The sequence below is a fragment of the Oncorhynchus kisutch genome, linkage group LG15 (genome assembly GCF_002021735.2).
Source record: "Oncorhynchus kisutch isolate 150728-3 linkage group LG15, Okis_V2, whole genome shotgun sequence".
Lineage (NCBI taxonomy): Eukaryota > Metazoa > Chordata > Actinopteri > Salmoniformes > Salmonidae > Oncorhynchus > Oncorhynchus kisutch.
The window spans coordinates 54,237,164-54,255,111 of record NC_034188.2 but is presented as its reverse complement, the minus strand read 5'-3'; positions in this window follow the sequence as shown (position 1 = coordinate 54,255,111).

Sequence of the window (17,948 nt, the reverse complement as noted above, 5' to 3'; positions counted from 1 at the left end):
CTTGTCAGCTCGGGGGTTTGAACTCACAACCTTCCGGTTACTAGTCCAACGCTCTAACCACTAGGCTACCCTGCCGCCCCACTAGGCTACCCTGCCGCCCCATACATAATGACTAAAGCGTAATACATTTATAAGTGAAGATGGTGACACAGTAGACAATTAAAAGTGCCCTGGGTGAAAGGTATGAGCTTTTTCTTCATGTCAACTCACTCCCATCTGCATGTTTTACTAGAGATTGGAGAGGACAGGGCTGGAGTTTTTCTTACCTCTAGAGGGCAGAAGTGACCATGATGCAGACCAGTGGTGGAAAAAGTACCCAACAGTCATACTTGAGTAAAAGTAAAGATACCTTAATTAATAGAAAATGACTCAAAAGTCACCCAGTAAAATACTACTTGAGTTAGTCGAAGTATTTGGTTTTAAATATACTTAAGTATCAAATAGTAAAAGTATAAATCATTTCAAATTCCTTCTATTAAGCAAACTAGATGGCACCATTTTCTTATTTTTTTTACATTTACGGATAGCCAGAGGCACACTCCAACATTCAGACATAATTTCCAAATGAAGCATGTGTGTTTAATGAGTCTGCCAGATCAGAGGCAGTAGGGATGACCAGAGATGTTCTGTTGATAAGTGTGTGAATTGGACCATTTTTCTGTCCTAAGCATTCAAAATGTAACGAGTTCGGATAGGTGTCAGATAAAATGTATGGAGTAAAAAGTACAATATTTTTTAAAGGAATGTGGTGAAGTAAAAGTTCAAAAAAAGTCAAAGTCAAAAATCTAAATAGTAAAGTACAGATACCCCAAAAGTACTTAAGTACTTTACACCACTGATACATACTCAGGATCTTCCTGGTGAAGAAACTAGACTGATATTTGACGGCGCTCCTTAAACTGACCCTATTAGTACATTTTACGTGACTTTTTTTCTACATCAAAACATCCTATTCAGAATGATCATTTCACTATCAATTTATCACTTTGCACATTTCGTCGCCATGCAGAAAAGCTCATAACCTCTTAGTTTATCTTGATGGGGTGAGTTGTTTTGTATTAATTGCAGAAATGGGCTAAACATTTTCATTCCGATTTTGAAAATGACCTAGCTAATTGAGCAAACTTAATTCCGTATGAATTGGCTCCAGGCCTGGGAAATGGTTAGTGATAAAGTAGGTAGTCTACTACAGAGGCTGTGGAGTGGTTCTGTGTTATGTTCCTGGCTCTCTCAATTTATCTTGATTCCTTGCACCCTCTCTCCTCGCCTCCTTCTCAAAATCCATTGGAAGGGAGTGACGTTGGACCTTCTCCTCGAATGCTGTCGAAAAGGAGTCGCATGGATAGAATGCGAGGAACCACGGAAAGACATTGAGATAGCGCCCCCTAGTGTAATGTTCACCTCCCTCAGCCTGTTTCTTTCTGCTGAAGAGGCTCAATACGAAGCAGCTGGCCTCCTTGTCATTGTGTCCTTGGGTACTGAAGTCCTCTGCTTTCGCTGAGCTCTAAAATGAGGCCCTAAAGACAAAATGATTAGCTCATTTCCAAACCATGTAAATCCAACTTCTCCTCCCGCAAACACACACACACACACGCAATCACACTCTCATTATCAGTCAATGAGATTCAAACTCATTTCCATAAACAGTCAAACAGAATGATCATTGCAATTGTGCCCCGGCTCTAACACAAAACGTTGAGGTAACTGATGATCAAAGAGGATGGCAGGGGTAGGAGGAGAGGGGATAGATAGAGAAACCAAAGAGAAAGTACAGGGGAGTGTTAGCGATAAGGATGTTGGGTAGAGCAGGGAGACTTCGAAATCACAACTCCAACAGCGCAGCATGGGGGGATAATGTTTATAGGGAGCCTGTAACCCTAAACTCACTGTTTGAAAGCAGATACTCTGGACACTGCCCACCCCTATAACTCTCACTGACTGTCCAAGGAAAGTCCATAGGACACTGTCAACACTGCTTATACAGTCTAAATCTTCTCTTCTCTCCACAGTCGTGCTCCCAGGCCTGTAATCTATAACTCTCCTCATGCAGTTCCAGTGGTGTGCATTATGTACCCTGGCCTTGGTAATCTCTCTCAGTGTTCTTGTCAGTGCCTGTGGTCATCTGTTTTCCATCCGGTGTTGGTGTAATTGTGCTTATTTTGTGCAATTGTGCAAGACACCCCCTCTCCTCCTCAGCCCCCAACCCCTAACCCCCCACCCCCTTTACACCTCCACCACTCACCAGCTGCCTGCAAATGAGTGTGAGTGTGGTCCCCCCTTTTTCCATTCTCCAACAAAAATTGTGTGTTAGGGTTTGTGTATCAGGAAGTTATAGATGGTGTGTTATTGTGATGGCAAGGAAAAGTGAGTGAGTTTGTCTGTTTATGTGTGTGTAAGCTCTTCATTCTGAAAGACACCTTAGTCTGCACCCCCCCCCCCCTCCCCCTCCCCCCAGCAGGATAGGACCTGTAACAGTGGGCCAGTTCACCCCCGGTACTCCCCCTCTCCTCAAGCCCGCTCCCAACCATCACCTCATCATTAGCAGGCTGATGACAGAGCCCTGAAACTCCACAGAGCCAACCACAGGAACTGACCCCAGATCAGCCATGCCAGAGACGAGGAACAGAGGAGAGAAAGAGAGAGGGAAGGAAGGAAGTTATCAAAGGAGCGAATTAGAGTGAGGAAGAGTTGGAGAGGTAATGGTGTGATAATAGAAAAGAGTGAGAGACAAAAAGGGAGGAAAGACAAAGGGAATGTGAGGAAAAGCGAGAGAAAGACAGTAGGGAGGTGAAAGCTAGGAAGAGTACTTCTCCACTAAGTATGATGTCATGACTTTGGCTCTCTAGACCGTGGAGGGGAGGTCCTAAAAGGAAGTTGATAGTGTGGTGGAAAAGGGGACTGAAATCCGAGTGACCCCGGCTAAAATTGAAAGCAGTTGCGAATCCTCTGGAGGGCCGAAGTGTTTGCGATCCAGACTCCGCTCCCATTTCCCACGACACCAAGCGACCTCCACTTCTCTTTTTTTCTCCACTTCCCCTCTATTTTCTCTTTCTTTCTCTCATTCTTTCGTTGGTCCCCGTGCCTATAAATGGGAAGTCTGGTGGCATTTTGGACCGTTGGTCATGACCAGCCACACTTAAAAAGGCAAGACGAAGAGGGGGGATGGGTTCACCGGGTTGGAGTGGATGATGCTTATAAAAAAGCGACCTTGAGAATGATAAAATGGCTATGAAATGGAAAAAGGTTTTGACGGATGGTTTAGGAGATGGTGACGTGGCTAGACGACACCATGTCCTTTGACCCCTCTATTTCACTGATGATTTTGATTTGTGAAAGTGTGAGAGAAAAACCGAGAGCAGTATGATGATAGAGGGAATGTGTGGAGGAGGGAAAGTGTTGTCAAAGACATATGTTGGGCAAAGTGTTGATGGGTTTATACATGTTTGTAAGTCGAGGCCATGAGAACCTCTCAGGCCATGAGAACCTCTCAAGCATAAAACAAGATTGACAAGATACAAGATATGTTATGTAATGTTAATATCATAATAACAATATATAACATTTAGCAGAAGCTTTTATCCAAAGCGACATACATTTTACGTATGGACACCGGGAAACGAACCCACAATCCTGGCGTTGCAAGTGCCATGCTCTACCAACTGAGTCAATGAAGTGAAGTGGTGAAGTGTTGTGAATGGGTATTTAGTCTATTTAACAGTATCCAAGTTAAATATGTGGCTACACCTGTATGAAGAGGTACGTACTGTGTATGTTCTCCCAACCTCTTCTTTTAGGATGCCCATTCTATGATAGAGGGCCATTGTCACGACTTCCGCCGAAGTCGGCTCCTCGCCTTGTTCGGGCGCCGTTCGGCGGTCGACGTCACCGGCTTTCTAGCCTTCGCCGCTCCATTTTTCATTGAGCGATTTGTTTTGTCTTGTTCCCTGCACACCTGGTTTACATTCCCCAATCACACTGCATGTATTTATTCCTCTGTTCCAGCTCATGTCTTTGTGTGATATTGTTAATGTTAAGTGTTAATTATTGACGCACCAGACTGGTTTGCTTATACCGTGTTGTTCAGGAAGATGTTTATCGTTAAACATAAATTATTGTGACTGTTTTTCGGGTTTTGCACTTTTGCCTATGGGCTGGAGGTTTCAACGCAGTTGCGTCCGTCTGTTGGTTTCTCCTGCCTCAATAAAGTGTGTGCCTGTTCACAACTCTCTGCTCTCCTGCACCTGACTTCGCTACCAGTACGCACACACCTGACAGCCATAACAAATATTGGTCTTTCTTTTAATGCAAACTGTATGCTAAATGCCGCCAGACTCCGTGTTACATCAGGGATCAGTTTATAACCTATTGTTACCTTGAGATGAACACAGAATGGCCCTTGATGGCTGTACGTCTCTAAATCTCCCTTGCCAGGACAACAGACCAATCAGGGTCTTGTATCTACTGCGAGTTAAAGCCAGGTGAAATCTGTGTCATATTCCTCATGGTAGCCAAGTCAATGTGTGTGGTAAACTTTACAGGCAATTGACTGTGTTGATGACATTAGAGGAATAGGAGAGAGGCATTCTTAATCGAGCAGCTATTCAACTCCGGGGTAGGACTCTTCAGTTTGGTGTCAAACCTGAGGGACGTTAAGCTGTTCTAAGGTCATTTCAGTTGTGGTGAAACTGAACGACTTGGACTTTTGTCAGAATGACCCTATTGTGGTATTACGAGATTCAATCGTCAGTGTTTAGGAATGTTTCGATGGAGATTCAAATATGTAATTAACCGCTAGTCAAACAACGTTGTGTGTAGAGACTGTGGAAAAAGTTGAAGACATGCACATTTTCACTACGGTCAGTATTTCATTCTTGTGGTTATACCGGTAATGTGAAAACAGTGTTAGTACTTTGCTTGTAACGACATGATGAGGTGAAATTAGGCATATGAAACGCTGGCGATGAAACGCTCTACCCATAATGCTTCTCCTCCTCCTCCTCTCTTGACGTCTTCTCCCAGACACATGTCAGTCACACCACTCACACACAAACAGGGAAATACTCTGGAGGGAGACATGAGTGGGTTAGACACTTTGTAGTTTGCCAGCGATGATTACAGACCACATCGAGCTATTGAGCTATTTCATTTGAGCCAATGAAAACAGAGATACCAGGGAGTTTACCTGGGGGGGAGGGAGAAGCAACTGTACTCTCTCATTACCCTCAGAGACACTTCCATGGTGATCCTGCCGCAGGGAACAGATGAGTAATAGATAATTGTGCAGACATAACGGATGATTCATTGTAGGCAAGGCGACAAAGTTGACACTGGCACAGTCAGGAGTTCAAATGCGGCTCCATACATTTGCACAACTATAAGATCATTTTTTGGTCAGTCATATGAATAATCCATGTTTACTGTTCGAAGGTATAGTGTCGCTGGTTTGAACGTGACTAGCTCTCTGTATGCATATGACCATGTTGGGTAAATGAAGTCATCTAAGAGCTTGCTTTTATTTTCCATACACCTGGAGGGATGGAGCTTCATCTGACACATATATTAGACTGAATCATTTTGTGGTTTGAGCTGTAAGGGCTAAGTGAAACCAGATGAGTCTCCCCAGGCCAGAGGCTCGGAGTGGGTCTTTCACCACGGTTGTGGAGGCAGTGAGAGGACCCACCGCAGGGGGAAAAGATGAGAGGCTTTTAAAGGTGTGCTGACAAAGGTATTATGAACAGGGAGACAATAAGACAGTGTAACAAACTCTTCTCTCTCTCTCAAGCGCTCTCTCTCTCACTCTCTCTCTCTCTCTCTCTCTCTCTCTCTCTCTCTCTCTCTCTCTCTCTCTCTCTCTCTCTCTCTCTCTCTCTCTCTCTCTCTCGCTCTCTCCCAGGCAATCATGAAGTACACACATTCCAGACTAACCAACACATCCTAGTAGGCTACAGAGATATTTACATAAATAACTTCCCAGACACATCATCGTATGCTACGGTCATAAGACGCAGGCCTCCTTACTGTCCCTAGAGTTTCTAAGAAAACAGCTGGAGGCAGGGCTTTCTCCTATAGAGCTAAATTGTTATGGAATGGTCTGCCTATCCATGTGAGAGACACAGACTCGGTCTCGACCTTTAAGTCTTTATTGAAGACTCATCTCTTCAGTAGGTCCTATGATTGAGTGTAGTCTGGCCCAGGAGTGTGAAGGTGAACGGAAAGGAACTGGAGCAACGAACCGCCCTTGCTGTCTCTGCCTGGCCGGTTCTCCTCTCTTCATTTCCCTGTTTGTGTCTGATTCTCTGCCTCAAACCCTATTACAGGGGCTGAGTCACTGGCTTACTGGTGCTCTTCCATGCCGTCCCTAGGAGGGGTGCGTCACTTGAGTGGGTTGAGTCACTGACGTGATCTTCCTGTCTGGGTTGGCGCCCCCCTTGGGTTCGTGCCGTGGGGGAGATCTTCATCGGCTATACTCGGCCTTGTCTCAGGATAGTAAGTTGGTGGTTGAAAATATCCCTCTAGTGGTGTGGGAGCGGTGCTTTGGCAAGGTGGGTGGGGTTATAACCTGCCTGTTTGGTCCTGTCCGGGGGTATCATTGGACAGGGCCACATTGTCTCCTGACCCCTCCTGTCTCAGCCTCCATTATTTATGCTGCAATAGTTTATGTGTCGGGGGCTAGGGTCAGTCAGTTATATCTGGAGTATTTCCCCTGTCTTATTCAGTGTCCTGTGTGAATTTAAGTATGCTCTCTCTAATTCTCTCTCACTTTTCTCTCTTTCTTTCTCTCTGAGGACCTGAGCCTTAGATCCATGCCAAAGGACTACCTGCCATGATGACTCCTTGCTGTCCCCAGCCCACCTGGTCGTGCTGCTGCTCCAGTTTCAACTGTTCTGCCTGCGGCTATGGAACCCTGACCTCTTCACTGGATGTGCTAGCTTGTCTCAGACCTGCTGTTTTCAACTCTCTAGAGACAGCAGGAGTGGTAGAGATACTCTGAATGATCGGCTATGAAAAGCCAACTGACATTTACTCCTGAGGTGCTGACCTGTTGCCCCCTCTACAACCACTGTGATTATTATTATTTGACCCTGCTGTATGCTCTCTCTAATTCTCTCTCACTTTTCTCTCTTTCTTTCTCTCTGAGGACCTGAGCCTTAGATCCATGCCAAAGGACTACCTGCCATGATGACTCCTTGCTGTCCCCAGCCCACCTGGTCGTGCTGCTGCTCCAGTTTCAACTGTTCTGCTTGCGGCTATGGAACCCTGAGCTCTTCACTGGATGTGCTAGCTTGTCTCAGACCTGCTGTTTTCAACTCTCTAGAGACAGCAGGAGTGGTAGAGATACTCTGAATGATCGGCTATGAAAAGCCAACTGACATTTACTCCTGAGGTGCTGACCTGTTGCCCCCTCTACAACCACTGTGATTATTATTATTTGACCCTGCTGGTCATCTATGAACATTTGAACATCTTGGCCGTTCTGTTATAATCTCCACCCGGCACGGCCAGAAGGTACTGGCCACCCCTCATAGCATGGTTCCGCTCTAGGTTTCTTCCTAGGTTCCGGCCTTTTTAGGCAGTTTTTCCTAGCCACCGTGCTTCTACAGCTGCATTGCTTGCTGTTTGGGGTTTTAGGCTGGGTTTCTGTACAGCACTTTGTGACAACAGCTGATGTAAGAAGGGCTCTATAAAAACAATTGATTAATAGACGGTATTGTAAACAGTCATTCAGACACACACACACACACATCCTAACCAACTCGTACCCTACTATTTCCACAGTGTGAACAGGAACCGTGCTTATGCAGCAAATGCCACTTGACTTGATCCAGTCACACACACACACGTACGCACGCACACACATACAGAGACAGAAACAGGCACACACAGATACATAGCTGCAGGAAGTAGGTGTGCTGCACCCCCTGAAAATCATAATGAAATGAAAAAATATATATTCAATTTTTTTTATGTATTTTTCACAAAAGTAGTGCACTTGGCCTTTAAATGTCCTGTATTAGCGTACCGATATAGCCGTCTGCAGCGTGGACAAAACCTTTTTTCCAGCCCCCCCAGAGAGAAACATACACACGTAGTATATGCCAATACCAGGAAAGAGAGTGACAAACAGTTAGGGAATGTCTGCCACTTAGGGGGGCTTAAATCGAGGGCCCGCCTCCCGTTAGGGGAGCCTGCTGTATTCAATTAGTGTGTATTCACCACATCATGAAAACACATGTCCCTTTCCCTGACCTCCTCTGGGTCTTTTAACCCTTTCTCTATCATGATGTAGGTAGTCACATGTTGTCCTCTGTGGTAGTGTCACACCCTGGTCTGTTTCACCTGTCCTTGTGCTTGTCTCCACCCCCCTCCAGGCTTTCGCCCATCTTCCCCACGTATCCCCTGTGTATTTATACCTGTGTTTTCTGTCTGTCTGTGCCAGTTCGTCTTGTTTCTTCAAGTCAACCAGCGTTTTAGTCTCAGCTCTTGCTTTTCCCCAGTCTTTCTTTCTCGCCCTCCTGGTTTTGACCTTTGCCTGCCCTGACTCTGAGCCCGCCTGCCTGACCACTCTGCCTGCCCCTGACTCTGAGCCCGCCTGCCTGACCACTCTGCCTGCCCTGACACTGAGCCTGCCTGACCACTTTGCCTGCCCTGACACTGAGCCTGTCTGACCACTTTGCCTGCCCTGACACTGAGCCTGCCTGACCACTCTGCCTGCCCCTGACTCTGAGCCCGCCTGCCTGACCACTCTGCCTGCCCTGACACTGAGCCTGCCTGACCACTTTGCCTGCCCCTGACACTGAGCCTGCCTGACCACTTTGCCTGCCCTGACACTGAGCCTGCCTGACCACTTTGCCTGCCCTGACACTGAGCCTGCCTGACCACTTTGCCTGCCCTGACACTGAGCCTGCCTGCCTGACCACTCTGCCTGCCCCTGACCCTGAGCCTGCCTGCCTGACCACTCTGCCTGCCCCTGACCCTGAGCCTGCCTGCCTGACCACTCTGCCTGCCCCTGACCCTGAGCCTGCCTGCCTGCCTGCCGTCCTGTAACTTTGCCCCACCTCTGGATTATTGACCTCTGCCTGTCCTTGACCTGTCTATTGCCTGCCCCTGTTGGATTATTAAACTGTTGTTTATTCAATGTTGTCTGCATCTGGGTCTTGCCTTCAAACCTGATAGGTAGAGCATGGCGCATGCAATGCCACGATCGTGGGTTTGATTCCCACTGTGGGCCACCCAAACAAATAATGTTTGCATGCATGACTGTTAGTCGCTTTGGATGTATGATAATAGGAGCTCTCCTATTGTCTGATAGGTTATTGCTGTCTCAGCGATTAGCAACCACGACTGCAGACCGTCTTGTTCTCCCAGACTCTAACATCTGTCACGAGATTCTATCTCTGTCGGCCTCCCTTTCTCTCTCTCTCTCTGTTTCTTTATCCCAATGTTCCCATATCTGGTGAACTGGAGCCAGGATCTCTGCATGGTGAGAGGAGTAATCAAAGCATTGGGTTCTCATTCGTCCTCGTATGACATCAGAGGGTGATGTCATCTGCCAAATTAGACACAGTTAGAATGTTCTACCACAGCCCTCTCTTTTCCCCAAAGAGACCCTATAAAGTACACATCTTAATGTTTGTTCTAATCATACGGAACTGAGAGACAAAGGAAAGTGATGATGTGCAAAATAGTTTGGAGACACAGTTAAGCCATCTTGATAAACTAATCTGTCTGTCGCTATCTTTCCATCTCTTTGTTTTTCGCTTAGTCTCACAATCTTTCTCCCCCTATCTCAAATCTGTTCACTCCTTCTCCATCGCTCTCCCCAATTCCTCCCCCTCCTCCCTCTCTTCCTCTCTTCCCTCTCCCCTGCTCTCTCCAGCCTCATACAAGAGGATGTGACAGTGTGTGTGGGGTGGAGGCTGTTCATCTCGTTCCCCTAACCTCTACCCCACACCGCCCTCCCTATGACGCTACAAGCTTGGCACACCTGTATTTGGGGAGTTTCTCCCACTCTTCTCTGCAGATCCTCTCAAGCTCTGTCAGGTTGGATGGGGAACGTCGCTGCACAGCTATTTTCAGGTCTCTCTAGAGATGTTCGATCGGGTTCAAGACCGGGTTCTGGCTGGGCCATTCAAGGACATTCAGAGACTTGTCCCGAAGCCACTCATGCGTTGTCTTGGCTGTGTGCTTAGTGTCATGGTCCTGTTGGAAGGTGAACCTTCGCCCCAGTCTGGGGTCCTGAGTGCTCTGGAGCAGGCTTTCATCAAGGATCTCTCTGTACTTTACTCCATTCATCTTTCCATCGATCGTGACTAGTCTCCCAGTTCCTGCCACTGAAAAACATCCCCACAGCATGACGCTTTACCGTAGGGATGGTGCCAGGTTTCCTCCAGACGTGACGCTTGACATTCAGGCCAAAGACTTCAATCTTGGTTACATCAGACCAGAGAATCTGGTTTCTCATGGTCTGAGAGTCTTAAGGTGCCTTTTAGCAAACCCAAGCGAGTTGTCATGTGCCTTTTACTGAGGAGTGGCCTCCATCTGGCCACTCTACCATAAAGGCCTGGTTGGTGGAGTGCTGCAGAGATGATTGTCCTTCTGGAAGGTTCTCCCATCTCCACAGAGGAACTCTGGAGCTCTGTCAGAGTGACCATCAGGTTCTTAGTCACCTGTCTGACCAAGGTCCTTGCTCAGTTTGGCCAGGGCGGACAGCACTAGGAAGAGTCCTGGTGGTTCATAACTTCCATTTCAGATCAGTGCCTCGACACAATCCTGTCTCGGGGGCTCTATGGACAATTCCTTCAACGTCATGGCTTGGTTTATGCTCTGACATGCACTGTCAACTGTGGGACCTTATGTAAGACAGGTGTGTGCCTTTCCAAAACATGTCCAATCAATTGAATTTACCACAGGTGGACTCCAATCAAGTTGCAGAAAAATCTCAAGGATGATCAATGGAAACAAGATTAGGCATTATGTATTAAACAGGATTATGTATTATTTCTTACAATGTTCAAACTGAAATGGTCCACCCACACAGACAGTCTGGTGACGAAGACGCAACAGTGCCTCTTCAACCTCAGGAGGCTGAAAAAATGTGGCTTGTCAGTTAAAACTCTGACAACCTTTTACAGATGCACAATTGAGAGCATCCTGTCGGACTGTATCACCGCCTGGTACGGCAACTGCACCGCCCTCAACCGCAAGGCTCTCCAGAGGGTAGTGCGCTACAGGTGCATCAAAGCTCGGACCGAGAGACTGAAAAACAGCTTCTATCTCAAGGCCATCAAATTGTTAAACAGCCATCACTAACTCAGAGAGGCTGCTGCCTACATACAGACTTGAAATCATTGGTCACTTTAATAAATGGATCATTATTCACTTTAAATAACGCCACTCTAATTATGTTTACAGATCTTACATTACTCATCTCATATGTATAAACTGTATCTTATACCATCTATTGCATCTTGCCTATGCCGCTCGGCCATCGCTCATCCATATACTCATATGTACATATTCTTATTCCATCCCTTTAGATTTGTGTGCATTAGGTAGTTGTTGTGGAATTGTTAGATTACTTGTTAGATATTACTGCACTGTCGGAACTAGAAGCACAATCATTTTGCTACACTCGCATTAACATCTGCTAACCATGTGTATGTGACCAATAATATTTTATTTTATTTTATTTTGACCTGAGCTCAATTTTGAGTCTCATAGCAAAGGTTCTGAAAATTATGGAAATAAGGTATTTCATTTTTTTTTATATACATTTGCAAACATTTCTAAAAACCTGTTTTTGCTTTTGTGTGTAGATTGATCAGAATTTGTATTTATTTAATCAATTTTAGAATAAGGCTGTAACGTAACAAAATGTGGAAAATATCAAGGGAATGCTATCCGAATGCACTGTACATGGGGTTCAAGTAGCTGTGAATGCTCATGTCAGAGAGGCTTTCCTTAGAAGCTCTTCCTGATCCACACTTTATGGGTGGTCAGTAATCATATGGCTCTGCACAGCTGCCCCCACCAAGAAGACCTCAGGGACTAGATTACAGACAATTAGTACAACTCCACCAGGTCCACTTATGCAACTCTTCCCTTTGTAGACTAATGGCCACAACTGTTTGGGGAGTTATTTTTTAAAGTGTGTCAGTGTAGTGTGTCTTGGCCCTGTTGCTAATGTGTAGATTTATCCTCATTAAGGTTTGGATACCCCCCCCCCCCCCATGGTGCACCTCAACTCCAACACATTTTCAGACACCATTTAAGAGTGTGAGGGTCTTGAGGTAGAGGAGAGAGGGGGGGGTATAAGGACAGGGGTGCAAACACTGTAACTGCCACCAGCTGTGGCAATAGAACACAATTGGCAATGTACTTCTTATGCCCCCGATGTCATAGCAATGGGTGAAAGGGAGGGCAAAGGGGTAATTTTGCTGAACTTCCTTGGCAACTCACTGCTGGACGGTGAGCATCGGCTTCTAGTCTCAAGATGCACGGGGCAGGAAGTTGGGGGACTGTTTTCTTGGCCAAAGGCTACAACCTTTTCCTGTTGTTGGTCTGGTCACTGCATGCTCAGGCCTGGGGTCGATGGGCCCTGTGTCGGTTACCGTGCTCATTGTCAAAATATAGTGTCAACGCTACAGTATGAGCCACACAAAAGCTGAAACTGGGAAAGCCCATGTGTGCATTACACTCTTAGAAATCAAGGTGGAACCAAAAAAGATTATTGAGAGCGATGCCATAGGGAACCATTTTAGGGTATCTGAAGAGCCATAAATGTGATGGTGCTTTGAAGAACCATACAAAAATCCAAAATGAGAAACGTTTCAGCTCTCCAGGACTGGAATTGAATAGTCCTGCTGAAGGGTTTTAAGTCTTATTTGCATATATCCCAGGGTGCATTTTGAGTGAATTTTTGAGTTAACAGTGCCACCTAATACTGTGTTTGTTGCATTCATTTTCAGTTCTGTGACTTTCGCCAAGTGAGATCCTAGGTGAATAACGGTGTCATTAAAATGTTATTATTTAAGACAATACAATACATTTTTTCATAAGGCCTTCTTTTTGGGGCCTGGTTTTAGCCTAGCACAGTGACCTGAAACTCGTCGTTTACAGGCAACATCAGGCTTGGAAGTCACATTATGCTGGCTCGCAAAATGATGTGTAATTCCTATTCAGCCAAAGTGTGGATATCCAACATTATACATTTTTATTCACCCGCAACCTGCATTCGAAATGACTGTCAGGGTCGGGAAAAATAACAAAAGAACAACCATTTCAATAGCGGGTGCAATAAGTCCAGGTAACAGATTGGAATAGTTTAGAAAAATGTACAAGACTAATTAGTCCATCAATATACATGCAAAAACATATATATCAAAAACAAAAAATTCGAAAAAATCAACCTGCGATAGTGCATGCTGAGAAATATGATAATGATGGGCTAGCTTTTGGTTCAATTCTGGTTATTAACACCAACACTGAGCTTCTTTTACACAACTGCATATTGAATCATCATGATGATGTGGTTGTTGACACTTTGCTTCTTGAAAGTCCAATATCTTTCAAACTTGACTGCTGACACGCAAAACATTTTGGGACTGTATCAACAGTGAACTAATGACAAAAATTACCAAAATATTGTTTTTTGAGTGGAGTTTTCCTTATCAGGTAAGAGATCTCCAAGGAACCTTAAGAGCTGAGGAAGAACCATTTAAGAACCTTTATTGTTTTTCAGTGTAGGGAAAGGGAAGGGGTTACTTAAAAACAAAAAAACATGGTATAGTTTTTTCCAAGACCCAGAGTTCTCTCTGAATAAAATGATTACGCCCTGGTCTTAGTATTTTGTGTTTTCTATATTTATTTGGTCAGGCCAGGGTGTGACATGGGTTTATTTTGTGTTGTGTTTATGTATGGGGTTTTTTCGTAGGTTTTGGGATTGTGGCTTAGTGGGGTTTTCTAGCAAAGTCTATGGTTGCCTGAGGCGGTTCTCAATCAGAGGCAGGTGATTCTCGTTGTCTCTGATTGGGAACCATATTTAGGCAGCCATATTCTTTGAGTGTTTGGTGGGTGATTGTCCTTAGTGTCCTTGTCGCTGTGTTATTGCACCAGTTTAGGCTGTTTTGGTTTTCACGTACGTTTATAGTTTTTTTGTATTTATCGTGTTTATTCTTCTATTAAACATGTATCGAATTAACCACGCTGCATTTTGGTCCGACTCTCCTTCAACGGAAGAAAACCGTAACAGTTCTTATCTGCTCTGGAGATTCTAATGTGAAACATGACACTAATTATTTTACGTGCTTGGTAAGCTAGTTGTTGAAGGAACATGTTCTCCTAGATAGCATTCATCACATCAGAAGACAATGAAAAAACGTATCAACTTTCTCAACTTGAGAAAAAAGTTGTTCAGAGGGATAGGAATTTGGACACTGGTAATGTTAAGTAACAAGAACAGCCACATCTGAATTGTTGCGTCACTTGTTCTTGAAATGACAAACAGCAAAGGACAAAATGACATGACCGCTTCCACTGACACTGTTCCCCCCCATACTTCTCAAAATATCGGCCTAACTACAGCCTCTGTCGGAGGCCTGTAATTTCCTCCACTGAAACAGGCCTAGAGCTAGTGACTGGCAGCTGTGTGTGTTCCCTAGCATGTGCTCGGACTCATCCAGGTAACCTATGCAATCCCTCCTCAGGGATGTTCAGCTGACATTTTAAAATCCAAAAACCCTTCCAGCAGCTCACTCACCTTATTACTCCAGCCAAACTGTCCCACCTCGGCTGTTGCTACAAGTCTGACGTGATGACTGGTTTCCCACGGCAGGTGTCTGACAGGGTGATTAGTCAAAGGGCCAATCCCTGGCTTCCCAGGCTGAGAGCTGACCTGTGCTGCGAAAGCGGGTGTGTCTGTGTAAACCTCTGGGTACAGTAGTCACCTGAGGGCTGCCACTCAGTCACACATCATAATGCGGATGGAGCTCTGTGCAGTTAAACAGCTACGGGTCAATGCCAATGACCAGGCAAGGGTAATTAAGAGTAACATGAGCCTGCTCTCCTCTGGGCCCGGACAGTGCTAGCTGCTAGTGGTAACAAGGCTCACAGGGCCAAGCAGGGGCTAAAAACCACCGCAGTGTATATGTAGGTCATTGGGATGCGTGTGGCTTTGGCTGGGCCCCGGGCCTAATCTACGGGCTTGCTCCAGTCAAGCACTTTCAGCTGTGGTGGAGATGGAGCGTGTGTTTTTTCCCCTCCACTCTGTGGCTGGTGGTTTACGTTTGGCAAGGCTGGCTGCAGAGACGCTGGCTGTAGTCCTGTGATATTTCAACATAGTGGAATGAATGATATTCTAACTCCGGGGGCCAGAGATTCCTCTCTTTAATCACCATTCCTGCTGTTCATTTTGATCTCGCTCTGTACTTTGAGGTGCATATTAAAAAGCTATATCTAAGACCATATGGACCTGTTAGAGTAGTATCGTTGCATGGTGAAACATCTAGCCTTTCCTCTCCTTCAACGCCTGTCCTGTACAATTCTCCTACCCTCTTTCCTCCTTGAACAGCTATTCAGCAGCTTCAGCGCAAGCAGGTCAGTCGTTGAAACAATGCTAAATCATATTGCGACTTCTGTTTGGCTTCCCTCTCCTGACCTAGAATGGAATGCAGGATTCTCGGGATAGTTTTGACTATTGGGCTTGAAAGCCTCTACATGGTTAAAGCGCCAGTCACCCATCAGACATCTGAAGACCGCCTCTGGCCCAGCTTCCTGCTAGCTTCCTGTTTCTACCCAAGATTCACTGGAGTGGAGCGTCATGGGATGGCATTACATATCAGCTATATCTGAACTCCAGAATGTCCTGTGGAATCACTTAGTTTTTAGCTGTCTGCTGCAAATTCCGTCTGGTCGTCAGAGTCAGACTGGGTCGGGTGCGTCAATGTGACCTGCTGGGCCTTCAACAGTAATGATATGGGAAACAGTTCCACATGGCTGTAGTGTGTGATTATTATCAGTGAAAAAGTATAGGATTATTGGTATTGCAATAGTAAATCAAAGACGGTATTTGATGACATAACAGATCAAGGAGCACAGAATATGGTCATAATGTGGAACTACAGTAGTTTGAGCTGTGCTTATTTTATTGACAAAGCACTGTAATCATTTGACATTCCGCGACTCCTAGCATGGGTATCCACTCCAATGTGTTACTGGCTCCTCATTTGAATGGAATGTTAGCAGAGAAAATGGGACTCAAAAATGTCTCATCTGTGGCACCAAAGACTCACATGAACGGAGCAAACATGACATTTCTCTTTATCTTCCCAAAATAAACCTTGTGCCCATGCAGACTGGTCAACTCCTGGTCAGTCTGATCCTTTTCAAAGCAGGGATGCTGTTTGTTTGTGTTGAAGTCAGATGTGCCTTTGGAATGTCTTACACTTCCCCTCCTCGACCCTTTCTCCCCACACTCTCAATATGCTTAGTGGGTCTCTGGGCCATTGCATGTGTTTGTGTTCAGTTGTGCATGACCGAATGTGCTTGAGTGTCTAAGCGCATACAGTGTACAGTACGACAGAGTGTGCAAATATGGACCTCTTAAAACGTGGGTCTTTTGTATCACAATGTTTCATTGTGTAACGTTCGTCGTTGGAATGAGGTGAGGACCAAAGCACAGCGTGGTATGTGTTCATCATATATTTATTAAACCGAGAACACTAAACAAAATAACAAAAGGAGAAACGAAACAGTTCTGAAAGGTGACATACACATAACAGAACATAATCACCCACAACTCAAAGGATGAAACCGGGCTACCTACGTAAGTATGGTTCTCAATCAGGGACAACGATTGAGAGCTGCCTCTGATTGAGAACCATACCAGGCCAAACACAGGTATCCCAAATCATAGAAAAAAGAACATAGACAACCCACCCAACTCACGCCCTGACCATACTAAAACAAAGACATAACAAAATAACTAAGGTCAGAACGGGACACATTGGAGATCTTTAAAGCATTCCAATGAGCGTGTAGTTCTGTGCATGTGCACACACAATAACAGTGGCTTGGCTCTGGATACCAAACCAACTTATGTCTCAGAATGTGTGGCTTCTGTACACTTGAGCAAGATCCTTCACCAGCACTATAGAGCAGACCTCAGGTGTGGGAATGAATATTTGTAAACCCCCCCAAAATTCTGGGTTGTGCTGCAAAACTGCACGCTATTGTTTGGAAAAAATCATGGCAATTTAGGGATATGAGGCAATTTAAGTGTGGGAATTTCAAATTTGTTAAAATTCTCATGTAGAATGAAAAGCTCATATGATTAACAATACATTTTCATCAGATCTCATATTTTTTTTATACAGCAGTTAATTGGTCACCACTCCATTATAAAGGAGTAAAGACAAGTACAGTAAAATTACAAAGTAATTAAGTAAATACAAAACTGTGACTGATGTTACTACTGTGTAAGTACAGGTAGGCTATAAGAGCAACTTCATGTTAAATGCTCCTATAGTGACCGTAGTCAAATTAATTCAATGGAATGAACTGTACTATTTCTATAGGCCAAGGCCACACTACTAGGTGAACCCACAAATGGTTTCCTAACGTGTCCAAGACAACCTTCTGTGTTGTTGGTAATTAAACACCTGTCCAGATGTCAGAGTACATCAGTTGACTATGGGAACCCCAGGCTATGAGTGAGGACTCACATCGTTTCACCTAGCTTATGTTGCTATGTCTGAACCGTGACTGACTCACACCGTATTAGGGCGATTTTGCTACTATAGGCTTTTATGTGTTTCAGGGGTAGATTCTCTAAAATGACGTTGGAGGCGGCTTATGGTAGAGAAATGAACATACAATTTTCTGGTAACAGCTCTGTTGGACAATCATGCAGTCAGTCTGCTCCCTCAAAACATGTGACATCTGTGGCACTG